This window comes from Thermobia domestica, unplaced genomic scaffold, assembly GCF_964235325.1.
Source record: "Thermobia domestica unplaced genomic scaffold, izTheDome1.hap1.1 HAP1_SCAFFOLD_1576, whole genome shotgun sequence".
Taxonomy (NCBI): Eukaryota; Metazoa; Arthropoda; class Insecta; order Zygentoma; family Lepismatidae; genus Thermobia; species Thermobia domestica.
The window spans coordinates 20246-34057 of NW_027657286.1; the positions used below are offsets into that span (position 1 = coordinate 20246).

At 32.8% G+C, this 13812-nt stretch overlaps 3 pseudogenes; 1 reads left to right on the top strand and 2 right to left on the bottom strand.

Moving 5' to 3' along the window:
• Nucleotides 1-1321: 1321 nt before the first annotated feature.
• LOC145677903 (NADH-ubiquinone oxidoreductase chain 5 pseudogene) lies at nt 1322-2991 on the bottom strand (annotated as a pseudogene).
• Nucleotides 2992-3150: 159 nt separating this feature from the next.
• LOC145677904 (NADH-ubiquinone oxidoreductase chain 4 pseudogene) lies at nt 3151-4500 on the bottom strand (annotated as a pseudogene).
• A 7825-nt stretch (nt 4501-12325) lies between these two features.
• LOC145677905 (cytochrome c oxidase subunit 1-like) lies at nt 12326-13150 on the top strand (annotated as a pseudogene).
• The last annotated feature ends 662 nt before the right edge of the window (nt 13151-13812 follow it).

The following is a 13812-nucleotide window of genomic DNA, read 5'->3' on the forward strand; positions in this document are numbered from 1 at the left end:
TTGTTTCATTTTTCTGGGCCTTCTTTCATAGCAGACTAGCACCAACAGTAGAAATTGGGTCCTTCTGACCTCCAGCAGGAATTATACCATTTAACCCAATACACATCCCTCTCCTTAATACTGCAATTCTACTAGCCTCAGGAGTTACTGTAACATGAGCTCATCACAGACTAATAGAGGGCAATCACACTCAAGCTACACAAGGTCTAGTATTCACAATCCTTCTAGGCTTATATTTTACTGCTCTACAAGCATACGAATATTATGAAGCACCATTCACCATCGCAGATGCTGTATATGGTTCAACATTTTTCATAGCAACGGGCTTCCACGGCCTTCACGTTATTATTGGTTCCACATTTCTAGCCACTTGTCTATTACACCACCTCCTATCACATTTCTCTCCTACTCACCATTTTGGATTTGAGGCTGCTGCTTGATATTGACATTTTGTAGATGTAGTATGATTATTCCTTTACATTTCTATTTATTGATGAGGAGGATAAGCCTATTTAATATATATAGTATATTTGACTTCCAATCAAAAGGATCATTAAATGAAATATTCAATTAATACAGTCTTAACGACCGGCCTACTAACTATTATTATTTGCTTAATTGTTATAACCATTTCAACTCTTCTTTCCAAGAAGGTCATTAACGACCGAGAAAAAAATTCTCCTTTTGAATGTGGGTTCGATCCTAAATCATCGGCCCGAATTCCCTTTTCTCTACGATTCTTCCTCATTGCCGTAATTTTCCTCATTTTCGACGTAGAAATTGCCCTTCTACTTCCAATAACAATTACTATTAACAACACTAACACATTATCCTGATCTCTGGTTAGACTAACGTTCTTAGTAATCCTCCTAATAGGCCTTTATCATGAGTGAAATCAAGGGTCTTTAACATGAGCTGACTAATGAAACGGGATAATAGTTAAGTATAATATTTGGTTTGCATCCAAAAGGTGTTGCTATCAACTTATCTCATAAGTAGGAAGCAAACAATTGCACTCAGTTTCGACCGGAGCCCTTGGCCTCTTTAGCCCCTACTTGTTAGTTGAAGCCAAAAAGAGGCATTTCACTGTTAATGATATCACTGGGTTTATTCCCGCCCCAACTAAGGAGATGTGAATTAATCAAGAAGAAGCTGCTAACTTTTATCTTTAGCGGATTATACCGTTAACATCTCTTAATATAAATAACTATGCCCCCTTAGTATAAGTATTACATTACCTTTTCGAGGTAAAAAAGAGAGTACTCTCAGGGAGTATTATTTAGGGAATATAATTCTTCTTAGTATCTTCAATACTATGCTTTCAATATAAGCTACCCAAATATACAAATATAAAGAAGCAAAGGAAAATTGTAAAAAATAAAAAAATTAATAAATACATTTTAAATATATTGTCCTGCGATTGTTGAATCAATATTGAATCGTCCTTAAAACTACTATATATGCCCTGAGCACCAAGACATTCTCTCCATCCTTGATCAATATTATTATAATATAGGCCTCCTACATATAAAGGGAATTTAATAATATAATTTGTTGATAAGTAAGGTAAAAATCATATGCTTCCTATTATTGTAGAGCTAAAATAAAACTTCACACACATTAAAGACTGTCCAATAGAATAATTTGATAATAAAACACCAACCCACAGCCCTACCACACTTACAAGTAATGCACACGTTTTTAAATATAAAGGTAAAATAATACAATTAACAGTAGGAAAAATTAATCAACTCAATGCCGCACCTCCCAAAATTGCCATCACTACTAATCCTAATATTCCCTTACACATAGTCCAACCTTCATTATCACTAATAGAATGAATATTAGTGCCCCCGAAACCCTTACCCGTTAAATAAAATCTTAAACGTACTGAATAACATACAGTTAGCCCTGTAGAAAAAAATAATAAGAAAAAGCTGACTACATTAATTAAAGACAATGAAGAAATCTCCAAAATTAAGTCCTTAGAATAAAACCCAGCTAAAAATGGCATTCCACATAAAGCCAAGTTAGCTACATTTAAACAAGACAAAGTAAGGGGTATCTGACTTACAAGTGCTCCTATTCTACGAATATCTTGTGTATCTCCTACACCGTGAATGATTGCTCCTGCACATAAAAAAGTAACGCCTTAAATAAAGCATGCGTTAACAGATGAAAGAAAGCCAGTACAGGAAATCCTATAGACAAAATTATTATTATAAGACCAAGCTGACTTAGTGTAGATAAAGCAATAATCTTCTTCAAATCATATTCATAGTTAGCACCAATACCCGCTATAAATATTGTCAACCCTGATAATAAAAGTAACATATTGCCCGCATAAACATTTAATAAAACATCTCTAAAACGAATTAACAAGTAAACCCCGGCAGTTACAAGTGTAGAAGAATGTACCAATGCTGACACTGGCGTAGGAGCAGCTATCGCTGCCGGCAATCACGCAGAAAAAGGAATTTGTGCACTTTTCGTTATTGCTGCCAAAATAATTAATCTAGAGATAATTACTATCTCATTATTATTTAAAACTCTATGCAAATAAAAGACATAATTTCAACTCCCATAATTCAATATTCAAGCAATAGCTAACAAAATTGCTAAATCTCCAATACGATTAGAAAGGGCAGTTAACATGCCAGCATTATAAGACCGCACATTTTCATAATAAATAACTAGACAATATGACACTAGTCCTAGTCCGTCTCATCCGAGAAGGATTCTAATTAAATTAGGAGAAACAATCAATAAAACTATTGAAAGAACAAATATTAATACAAGCATAATAAATCGATTAAGATATCGCTCAGATCCTATATATTGTCCACTATAATAAATTACCATTCTAGAAATATAAAGCACAAATCTTATAAATATAAATGATATTCAGTCAAATAGAAGAGTTATAATAATTTTATTTCTATTAAAAGAAATAACTTCTCACTCAATAAATACACTATATCTATTAATTAAAAAAATTCAAGCCTATTAGAAATAAATAACACTTATTCTACTTAAAAAGGCAAATCTAGTTACACAAATTGAAAAAGGTCAAACCATGGCCTAAGGGCAATAAACCTTCTTTAGTTCCACAAACTAAAATTTTATCCTAAACTACTCAAGCAACTACAGTCATAAAAATCTTGGGCCTGCAAAAAAGATCAATAAATTTAAAGGTAATCAATGTAACATCAATAATAAATATTCTCGTACACTTCCGCCTCAACAAGAATATAAATTAGAATAAGGCATTCCGTGTTGAGTATATGAATATAAATACAATCTATAAACAGCTCTAAAAAAAGATAGTAAAGCTAACCCTAATATACTCAATCAAGACCACCCAACAATTCTATTTAACAGACTAATTTCTCCTAATAAATTTAATGTTGGTGGCTCGGCTATATTAGCAATTCTTAATAAAAATCATCACAGCCCTAGGCTCGGCATAAAAGATAATATTCCCCGATTAATTAATAATCTTCGACTCCCTAAACGTTCATAAGAAATATTTGCAAGACAAAATAACTCCGAAGAACATAGGCCGTGAGCAATTATGAATGTAAGAGCACCTCTAAATCCTCAAAGCCCTATCGTTAGTAATCCTATCAATACTAATCCTATGTGAGCGACAGAAGAATAAGCGATTAAAGACTTTACATCGACTTGTCCTAAGCACACTAGTCTAACCGATCAAATACCCACAACTCTAATATCAAATCAAATTAAATTTATATTTACAGCTACATTTTCTATAAAATATAGAATGCGTAACAGGCCATATCCTCCCAACTTCAATAAAACCCCTGCTAAAATTATTGAACCACTTACGGGTGCCTCAACATGGGCCTTAGGCAGCCAAAGGTGAACCAAAAATATAGGTATTTTAATTAAAAAAGCAACGACTAAAGCAAAATATCATATATAATATGTAATTCCTAAATCTATTACACTTCTCATATTAATAATTAATAAGCTACCCTTAACATATTCTAAATAAAAAATTCCGATCAAAAGTGGTAGCGAGGCAAATAAAGTATAAAACAACAAGTATATGCCTGCCTGCACTCGCTCAGGTTGATAACCTCAACCTAAAATTAAAAATAATGTAGGAATTAATGAGCCCTCAAAAAAAATAAATAAATAAAACATAAATAATTTAGAAGAAGAAAATCTCAAATAGAGTAACACAAGTAATAATAAAATTAAACCAATAAAACTAGTAGTATAAAATGAACTTCTTAATACGCCTTCTCTAGCCATAATTATAAGAATAACAATTCAAATACTTAATAAAATCAACGAATATCTCAAACTATCTCTTCACAAATAATAGCGCACCTCCCAAGGAACCAGCCCTATACTATTTCTTATTATAAATAAAAAACAAACTCCAATAAGACAAAACTGAACAACTCACCATAATTTAAGATTAAAGCCCAAAGGTATTATAAATAATATAAAGAGTAAATACTTTAGCATCGCAGTACAACTAAAGAATTCAAGTAATCACCTCCGTGAGTCCGAACAATAGACACTAAAATTGATAAACCCAAACTACCTTCACAAACACTAAAAGTTAAAAATAATAAACAAAAATAGTTTTCAACATATAAGCTTCCCAAGGAATAGGACAAAACTAAAAAACTTATCAGCACAATAAATTCAAGTCTTAACAAAACTATTAATAAATGCTTACGTTGAATAACAAAACAAGCTATTCCTAAAATAACTAGAAAACAAGAAAACAAAATAAATAATATTTTCATAGGCTTTTATAGTTTAATTAAAACGTTGGTCTTGTAAAACATTAATGAATAGAATTCTAAAAGCATCAAGAGAAAGTATAAACTTATCTTTAGTCCCCAAAACCAATATTTTAATAAACTACCTCTTGAAATTAAAATAACCTGAATATTACTTATAATTTTAGTAGTCTTAAGATTTATTCTAATTCAAATATCTCACCCCCTATCAATAGGATTAATACTCATTATCAACACTATTATCACTTGCTTAACTATTTCGACTATAAGAGAATCTCCTTGATTTTCCTATATTCTCTTCCTAGTTTTTCTAGGGGGTATATTAGTTCTATTTATTTATGTTACAAGACTAGCATCAAATGAAATATTTACTCTAACACCTAATCTTTTCCTTTTAATTTTCCTAGTTCCATTGTTCCTAATTTTTATAATAATTATTGACCCCCTTATACTACCAAATATAATTTCACTGCCAGACCCATATCAATACACAACTAATTACCAAGAAATCCCCGGTATAAAATTTTATATAACATCAATCTTAATAAATACTATTATACTAGCAACATACTTATTTATTACATTAATTGCAGTAGTAAAGATCACTTCATTATATAAAGGCCCTCTCCGGCCCTCTAAGTCATATGTCAACACCAATTCGCTTACATCATCCTCTTTTTAAAATTGCTAATAACGCCTTAGTAGACCTGCCAGCTCCTATTAACATCTCATATTGATGGAATTTCGGCTCTCTTCTCGGCTTATGCTTAATTATTCAAATTGCTACAGGCCTATTTCTAGCAATACATTATGTATCAAGCATTGAATTAGCCTTCAACAGAGTAATTCACATTTGTCGAGATGTAAATTTTGGATGACTTTTACGCACCCTACACGCCAACGGGGCATCATTTTTCTTCATTTGCCTTTACTTGCACGTCGGCCGAGGAATATATTATGGCTCTTATCTTTATCTTCACACTTGAAGAGTAGGAGTTGCTATTCTACTTTTAGTGATGGCAACTGCTTTCGTAGGCTACGTTCTGCCTTGAGGTCAAATATCTTTCTGAGGTGCTACAGTCATCACAAATCTATTATCAGCTGTTCCCTACCTAGGAACAATATTAGTACAATGAATCTGAGGGGGCTTTGCTGTAGATAATGCCACTTTAAACCGATTCTTTGCTTTCCATTTTCTCTTACCTTACATCGTAGCCGCTATATCAATAGTGCATCTCCTATTCCTCCACCAAACAGGAACCAATAACCCCCTCGGCCTCAATAGAAACCAAGATAAAATCCCCTTCCATCCTTATTTTTCAACCAAGGACACTATTGGCTTCCTAATAATAATAACAGCTTTAATATTACTCACCCTCTGAAATCCCTATATACTAGGAGATCCTGAAAACTTCACCCCAGCTAATCCCCTAGTCACACCAGTACATATTCAACCAGAATGATACTTCCTATTCGCTTACGCTATTCTTCGTTCCATTCCTAATAAACTTGGAGGAGTTATTGCTTTAGTAATATCAATCCTCATTTTAATAATCATACCATTTTTCCATACTAGAAAAATACGAGGCCTACAATTCTACCCTATTAATCAAATTATATTCTGAATTATAGTTAGCACGGTAATTCTTTTAACTTGAATTGGAGCTCGGCCAGTAGAAGATCCTTACATTCTAACAGGTCAAATTCTTACAGTTATTTATTTCGCTTATTTCCTATTTGTCCCTTATCTCTCCTCCTTATGAGATTTCCTACTAAATAAAAATTAGTTCTTTGGCTGAGAATAAGCATATGTTTTGAAAACATACAACAGAGCAAAGCTCTAAGAACTTATCCTCAATTTAATACACTTAAATTAAAAAAGAAATAAAAAGAAGTTTCATGCCTCCTAAAAATAAAAGATAATTAAGAGATAAAGGTAAAAAACATTTTCAAGCAAGATATATTAACTTATCATATCGAAATCGAGGCAATGTTCCTCGTACTCAAATAAATCCAAAAGAAATAAACACTACCTTACAAAAAAACAAAACAGAAAAAATATCATGCCCTAGAAACAAAATACTAAATAAAGTTCTCATAAACAAAATACTAGCATACTCAGCTATAAAAATAAGAGCAAATCCTCCCGCTCTATACTCAATATTAAATCCAGAAACAAGTTCTGACTCTCCCTCCGCGAAATCAAAAGGAGTTCGGTTAGTTTCAGCTAAACAAGAAGCAAATCAAACTAATGCCAGAAGAAACGTAATTCATAAAAATCATAATTCTTCCTGATAATAACCAAAATTTAACAATCCATATCTCTCAGCTAAAAATACAAAAGATAACAAAATTAATGCCAGACTAACCTCATAAGAAATAGTCTGCGCCACCGCCCGAAGGCCTCCTAGCAAAGAGTATGAAGAATTAGATCAGCCAGCAATTATTACAGTATATACACCTATACTTGTACAGCATAAAAAAAATAAGAAACCCAAAGAAAAAGTCAACATAACACTCAAATAAGGAATTCTTAATCATACCAACAAAGATAAAAATAAACTAAAAACAGGAGCTAAATAGTAAGGATAGTAATTAGATATAGTAGGAAAAACTTGCTCCTTAGTAAATAACTTAATTGCATCTGCAAAAGGCTGAGGTAAACCACAAATACCTACCTTATTAGGTCCCCGGCGAATTTGAATGTATCCTAAAACCTTCCGTTCTAACAAAGTCAAAAATGCAACCCCGATCAAGACACAAATAATCAAAATCAAGTAAGAAACAACACCTATAATATAATCATAATACATTATTACCTGGACTCAATTTATCCATTCTTAGATCCTAAATCTAATGCACTTATCTGCCAAAGTAATTGCCTATTATTTTCATTCCCCAACAATAAATGTTACTAGTACTTGGTCCTTTCGTACTAAAGTACTATTTTTAAATAAAGGATAGAAACCGATCTGGCTCACGCCGATCTGAACTCAGATCATGTAAGATTTTAAAGGTCGAACAGACCTATATACTAAGCTTCTGCACCTAGACAAAATCTTAATCCAACATCGAGGTCGCAATCTCTCTTGTCGATATGAACTCTCAAAAAAAATTACGCTGTTATCCCTGAGGTAACTTAGTCTATTAATCATTAATAAAGGATCATAAAAATACTTAAAAGTAATTATATTAAGAAAAGTTTATTTTATCTTCTAGTCGCCCCAACGCAATAATTAAATAGCAAATCTATTCATTAGCAAATACAAAAATTACTACTTAAACATAAAGATCTACAGGGTCTTATCGTCCTCTTAAATCATTTAAGCCTTTTCACTCAAAAGTAAAATTCAACATTACAAATAAAGACAGTCTTCCACTCGTCCAACCTTTCATACAAGCCCACAATTAAAGGACTAATGATTATGCTACCCTCGCACGGTCAAAATACCGCGGCCGTTTAAACCCTCACTGGGCAGGTCAGACCTTCTATTTTAACAAAAGGACATGTTTTTGATAAACAGGCGGAGGAAATCTTTGCCGAATTCCTTTAATTATTCTCACCAATATACTAATAACACCATTATAGATTACCTTAATTAATTTAAGACAAATAGTACAATAATAAATTAAATGCAATAAAATATGATAAATAACTCAAATAAGTTATAACAAAATTACAAATGATAGCTACTTCTAAGCCCACATCTTTCAGATAATATAAGACCACATTATAAATAAACAAAAGTAAAGAGCAAATCCCCCTTACTATTACTCACAGCAAAACTATAATGAACTAAACTCACAACAAGTCTAACTGCAACTGAATTAAATTCAATTCTTGCACAACCAGATATAATGGAAATCGAAAGGCATCTCACCACTAAAACAAAATTCATAAATAATATGCCACCTATAATATCATAATATTTTAGCTCTTTCCATTTCTGGAAATAATTATATAATAATATTATTTAGTGTCCCCTGATACAAAAGGTACAACATTTCATGTTTTCTTCCTCCAAAAAAAAATTCATCTATTTAAACATTCCCTTACGGTACTAATTAACTATAATATTAACAAATTAATTCTATACCCTATACAATAACATCAATTAAAGTTGATTCACTTAATGTCAATATAAAAGCTATATATATAAATAAGTACCTCCTTCAATCAAAATAATCTGAATTGCACAGAAACCTCTTCGATGTAAACGAATAGCTCAACTAACAAGCTCTATTTTGCTCTAAACAACCTAGGCACACCTTCCGGTACACCCACTATGTTACGACTTATCTCACCTAAACAAATGAGAGTGACGGGCGATGTGTACATATCTTAGAGCCCTACTCATAATAGCAACATAACTAATATTACTTTCAAATCCACCTTCATTTAAATAATTTCATAATAAAATCCGTCTAAACATCTTATTGTAATCCATCTCCTCTTACTGATAAGCTGCACCTTGACCTGAAGTCTTCCTCAATAAAGATAATGAAGGTCCCTGACCTCTCCTTAATACCTTCAACTACGGCGGTATACAAACTGCAAAACAACAATAAGTAAAATATATCGTGGATTGTCGATTACGGGACAGATTCCTCTGAACAGCCTAAGATACCGTCAAATCCTTTGAGTTTCAAGAACATAACTACTATTACCCAGGTATTACATTTTACATTAAAAATAATAGGGTATCTAATCCTAATTTAAAAAATAATTTCATAGCCTCAAATATAGAACTTATTATTTTAAATAATAATTTCACCTAAAATAAATAAAACAATCTCTTCAATTTAAATTTATAACTACAGTTTAACCATTACTAATTCTTCCCTTCAACCCCCTCGTCTCACCGCGGCGGCTGGCACGAATTTCGCCGGATCTCCTTAAACCTTAACTGCTTCAAACATTAATCAATAAACAAAAACAAGTACTGCGACCAATATACTTCATTATAATCCTCAAGATAAATAACATTTACTTCTCACCCAAAAGGTTACATGTACAACTAGTTAAACAAGAGAAGAAAAGCCAGGATAATACTTTATTATTAATCTATAACGTTAAAATAAATAATTATTAATTATGTATTTAGTCTAATTAATAAAATTAGTATTAAATAAACCCTATTTTCCCCTTGTCTAGGATACAATTTTGTTTTTTTCCCCCTTCAAACAAAATTGTATCCTATACAAATATATTTATTTTCTCCTCACACATATGCTGTAAAAACTAGCATATACTGGATACGTTAAGCCTATTAATATACCTTTAGCCGGTATCTCAGGTTAATTTATAGGATTTAATAGATTTTCAAGTTTTAATTATTATTAGTATATAATATTCCTAAATTTAATTACTATAATAGAATATTGATCTATTTAAATTCCCATATATCGCTATAAATAATCATTAAATAATAAGATGCCTGATTAAAGGATTATCGTGATAGGATAAATCAAGTATTTCAATATACTCTTATTACATCTAAAAGAATTAAACTTTCACCTTTGACATCAAAAATCAACGTGCACCCTACACTAAGACGTAGAAAGATAAGCTAAGATAAGCTAGTGGGCTCATACCCCGCATATGAAGATTATTCTTCTTTTTCTAATGCTCACTAATCCTAAAACTCTTTTATTCTCTACAACACTTGTGTTAGGAACCCTTATTTCCCTAACCTCCTCATCATGATTTGGTACTTGAATTGGTCTTGAAATTAACCTCCTATCATTCATCCCCCTGATTTCAAAGACCAACAATCAACGTCATACCGAATCTGCCCTAAAGTATTTTTTAGTACAAGCCATTGCAAGATCCTTACTTTTAATAGCAATCATTTTACTATACATGGGACTGCAAACTACATACTATTTAATCACTATTTCCTTACTTTTTAAAATAGGAGCAGGCCCCCTCCATTTCTGAATGCCCGAAGTAATAGAAGCTATACTCTGAATAGACTGCATTATTTTAATAACATGACAAAAACTAGCTCCTCTTGGCCTACTCTCTTACAGCCTAAAACCTACGAATCTAATTTACCTAACCCTAACTTTATCTTTAATAGTAGGCTCAATCGGAGGATTAAACCAAACATCATTACGCAAAATCATAGCATTTTCATCTATTAATCACACTGGCTGAATACTTATAGCTCTACTATTAAGTGATATGGCATGATCTCTCTACTTTCTATTTTATGCCTTACTCTCAACAATAGCAGTTACTCTCTTCGCAATAAACAAAATATTTCATATCAATCAAACCTTTTCTAATAAAATCATTGTAACAACAAAATTAGCTATTTTTACTAGTCTTTTATCACTAGGTGGCCTTCCACCATTCTTAGGATTTTTACCTAAATGAATCATTATTATAAAAACCGCTGAACAAATATCATTTATTCTTCTTACTCTAATAGTAATAACAGCACTAATTACCCTTTTCTACTACATACGAATTGCTTACGCTGCCTTCATTATTAATCACCATAACCAAACATGAACGTCCTTAATGAAAAAAAATCAAGAAACATCAATTAGATCAATATTCATTATTACTTCACTAAGAGGCATAATTATTTTACCTCTAGCTGTCAACATCCTTTAAATAAAGACTTTAAGTTAAAAAAAACTAATGGCCTTCAAAGCTATAAATAAAAGGCGATCTTTTAGGTCTTAGTATATTAACTACTACTCCGGAATTGCAGTCCGACATCATAAATATTGACTATAAAACCTAATAGGAGGTTTACTAACCATAAATAGATTTACAATCTACCACCTAATATTTCGGCCACCCTATTTAATTTCAGTTGCAACGATGATTATTTTCTACAAACCATAAAGATATTGGTACAATATTGATTTTTGGGGCTTGAGCAGGAATAGTAGGAACATCTCTAAGTCTTCTTATTCGAGCAGAACTTGGTCGACCAGGTAGTTTAATTGGTGATGATCAAATTTATAATGTAATTGTTACTGCTCATGCTTTCATTATAATTTTCTTTATAGTTATGCCAATTATAATTGGGGGCTTTGGTAATTGATTAGTGCCTTTAATACTAGGAGCGCCTGACATAGCATTCCCCCGCCTAAACAACATAAGATTTTGATTACTACCTCCCTCACTAACCCTGCTATTAACAGGAAGAATTGTAGAGAGTGGTGCAGGAACTGGATGAACTGTATATCCCCCTCTCTCCAGAGCCATTGCTCACGCTGGAGCCCCTGTTGACCTCTCCATTTTCTCCCTCCATCTAGCTGGTGTATCCTCAATTCTTGGAGCAGTAAATTTTATTACAACTGTAATTAACATACGAACTCCTGGAATAACCTTAGAACGAATACCATTATTTGTTTGATCTGTAGTAATTACTGCTGTATTACTTCTTTTATCTCTTCCTGTACTAGCAGGAGCCATTACAATACTCTTAACTGACCGAAACCTGAATACCTCCTTCTTTGATCCTTCCGGAGGAGGAGACCCGATTCTATATCAACACTTATTCTGATTCTTCGGCCACCCTGAAGTTTACATTTTAATTCTTCCAGGATTCGGCATAATTTCACATATTGTAACCCAACAAAGTGGTAAAAAGGAAACTTTTGTGTTTTAGAAATAATTTATGCAATATTAGCAATTGGATTCTTAGGATTTATTGTCTGAGCCCACCATATATTCACTGTTGGTATGGACGTTGATACTTCTCGCTTATTTTACTGCAGCCACAATAATCATTGCTGTTCCTACAGGGATTAAAGTATTTAGATGAATCGCCACACTCCACGGAGCACAAATAACTTATTCACCTTCAATTTTATGGACCCTAGGCTTCATTTTCCTATTTACTGTGGGAGGTCTCACAGGAGTTGTACTAGCAAACTCATCTTTAGATATTGTCCTCCACGACACTTATTATGTAGTAGCACACTTTCACTATGTACTATCCATAGGTGCCGTATTCGCTATCATGGCAGGACTCATTCATTGATTCCCTTTATTTAGAGGAACGACAATAAATCCTACATGATTAAAAATTCAATTCTTAGTAATATTTATAGGGGTAAATATCACATTCTTCCCTCAACATTTTTTAGGCCTAAGAGGAATGCCTCGTCGATATTCAGATTACCCAGACGCCTACACTACATGAAATATAGTATCAAGTATTGGCTCATTCCTCTCTTTCATCGCCGTCTTAGTGCTTGTAATTATTATATGAGAGGCCTTCGCAAGAGCTCGGCCAGTAATCTTTTCAGACCAACAAACAACATCTCTAGAATGATTTCAAAACCTGCCGCCTGCAGAACATAGTTACGCAGAACTTCCTCTACTAACAAACTTCTAAGGTGGCAGATAAGTGCATTGGGTCTAAGCCCCAAATATAAGAACAATCGTCTTTCTTAGAAATGGCCATTTGAAATCAACTAGGTCTTCAAGATGCAGCATCCCCTGTAATAGAACAAATAATATTTTTTCATGATCATACAATACTCATTGTAACAATAATTACAGTTCTTGTAGGCTATCTACTAGCCTCCCTTCTACCAAACACGTATATTAATCGCAACTTATTAGAAGGACAAACCTTAGAAACCATTTCAACAATCTTACCTGCCATCACGTTAATCTTCATTGCTCTTCCCTCCTTACGACTCCTATATTTACTAGATGAAATTCATCAGCCAGCAATTACTCTTAAAACAATTGGACATCAATGATACTGAAGTTATGAATACTCTTACTTCTCCTTAACAGAATTTGATTCTTACATAATCCCTATCAACGAAATAAATCCTAGTTCATTTCGCCTGCTAGATGTAGACAACCGTATTGTATTACCCATTAATATTGATATTCGTATCCTAATTACCGCTGCCGATGTTCTCCACTCATGAGCTATGCCCGGCTTTGGTATTAAGGCAGATGCCACTCCAGGACGCTTAAATCAAGTAGCAGCCAATATTACCCGTACAGGCCTATTCTTCGGCCAATGTTCAGAAATCTGTG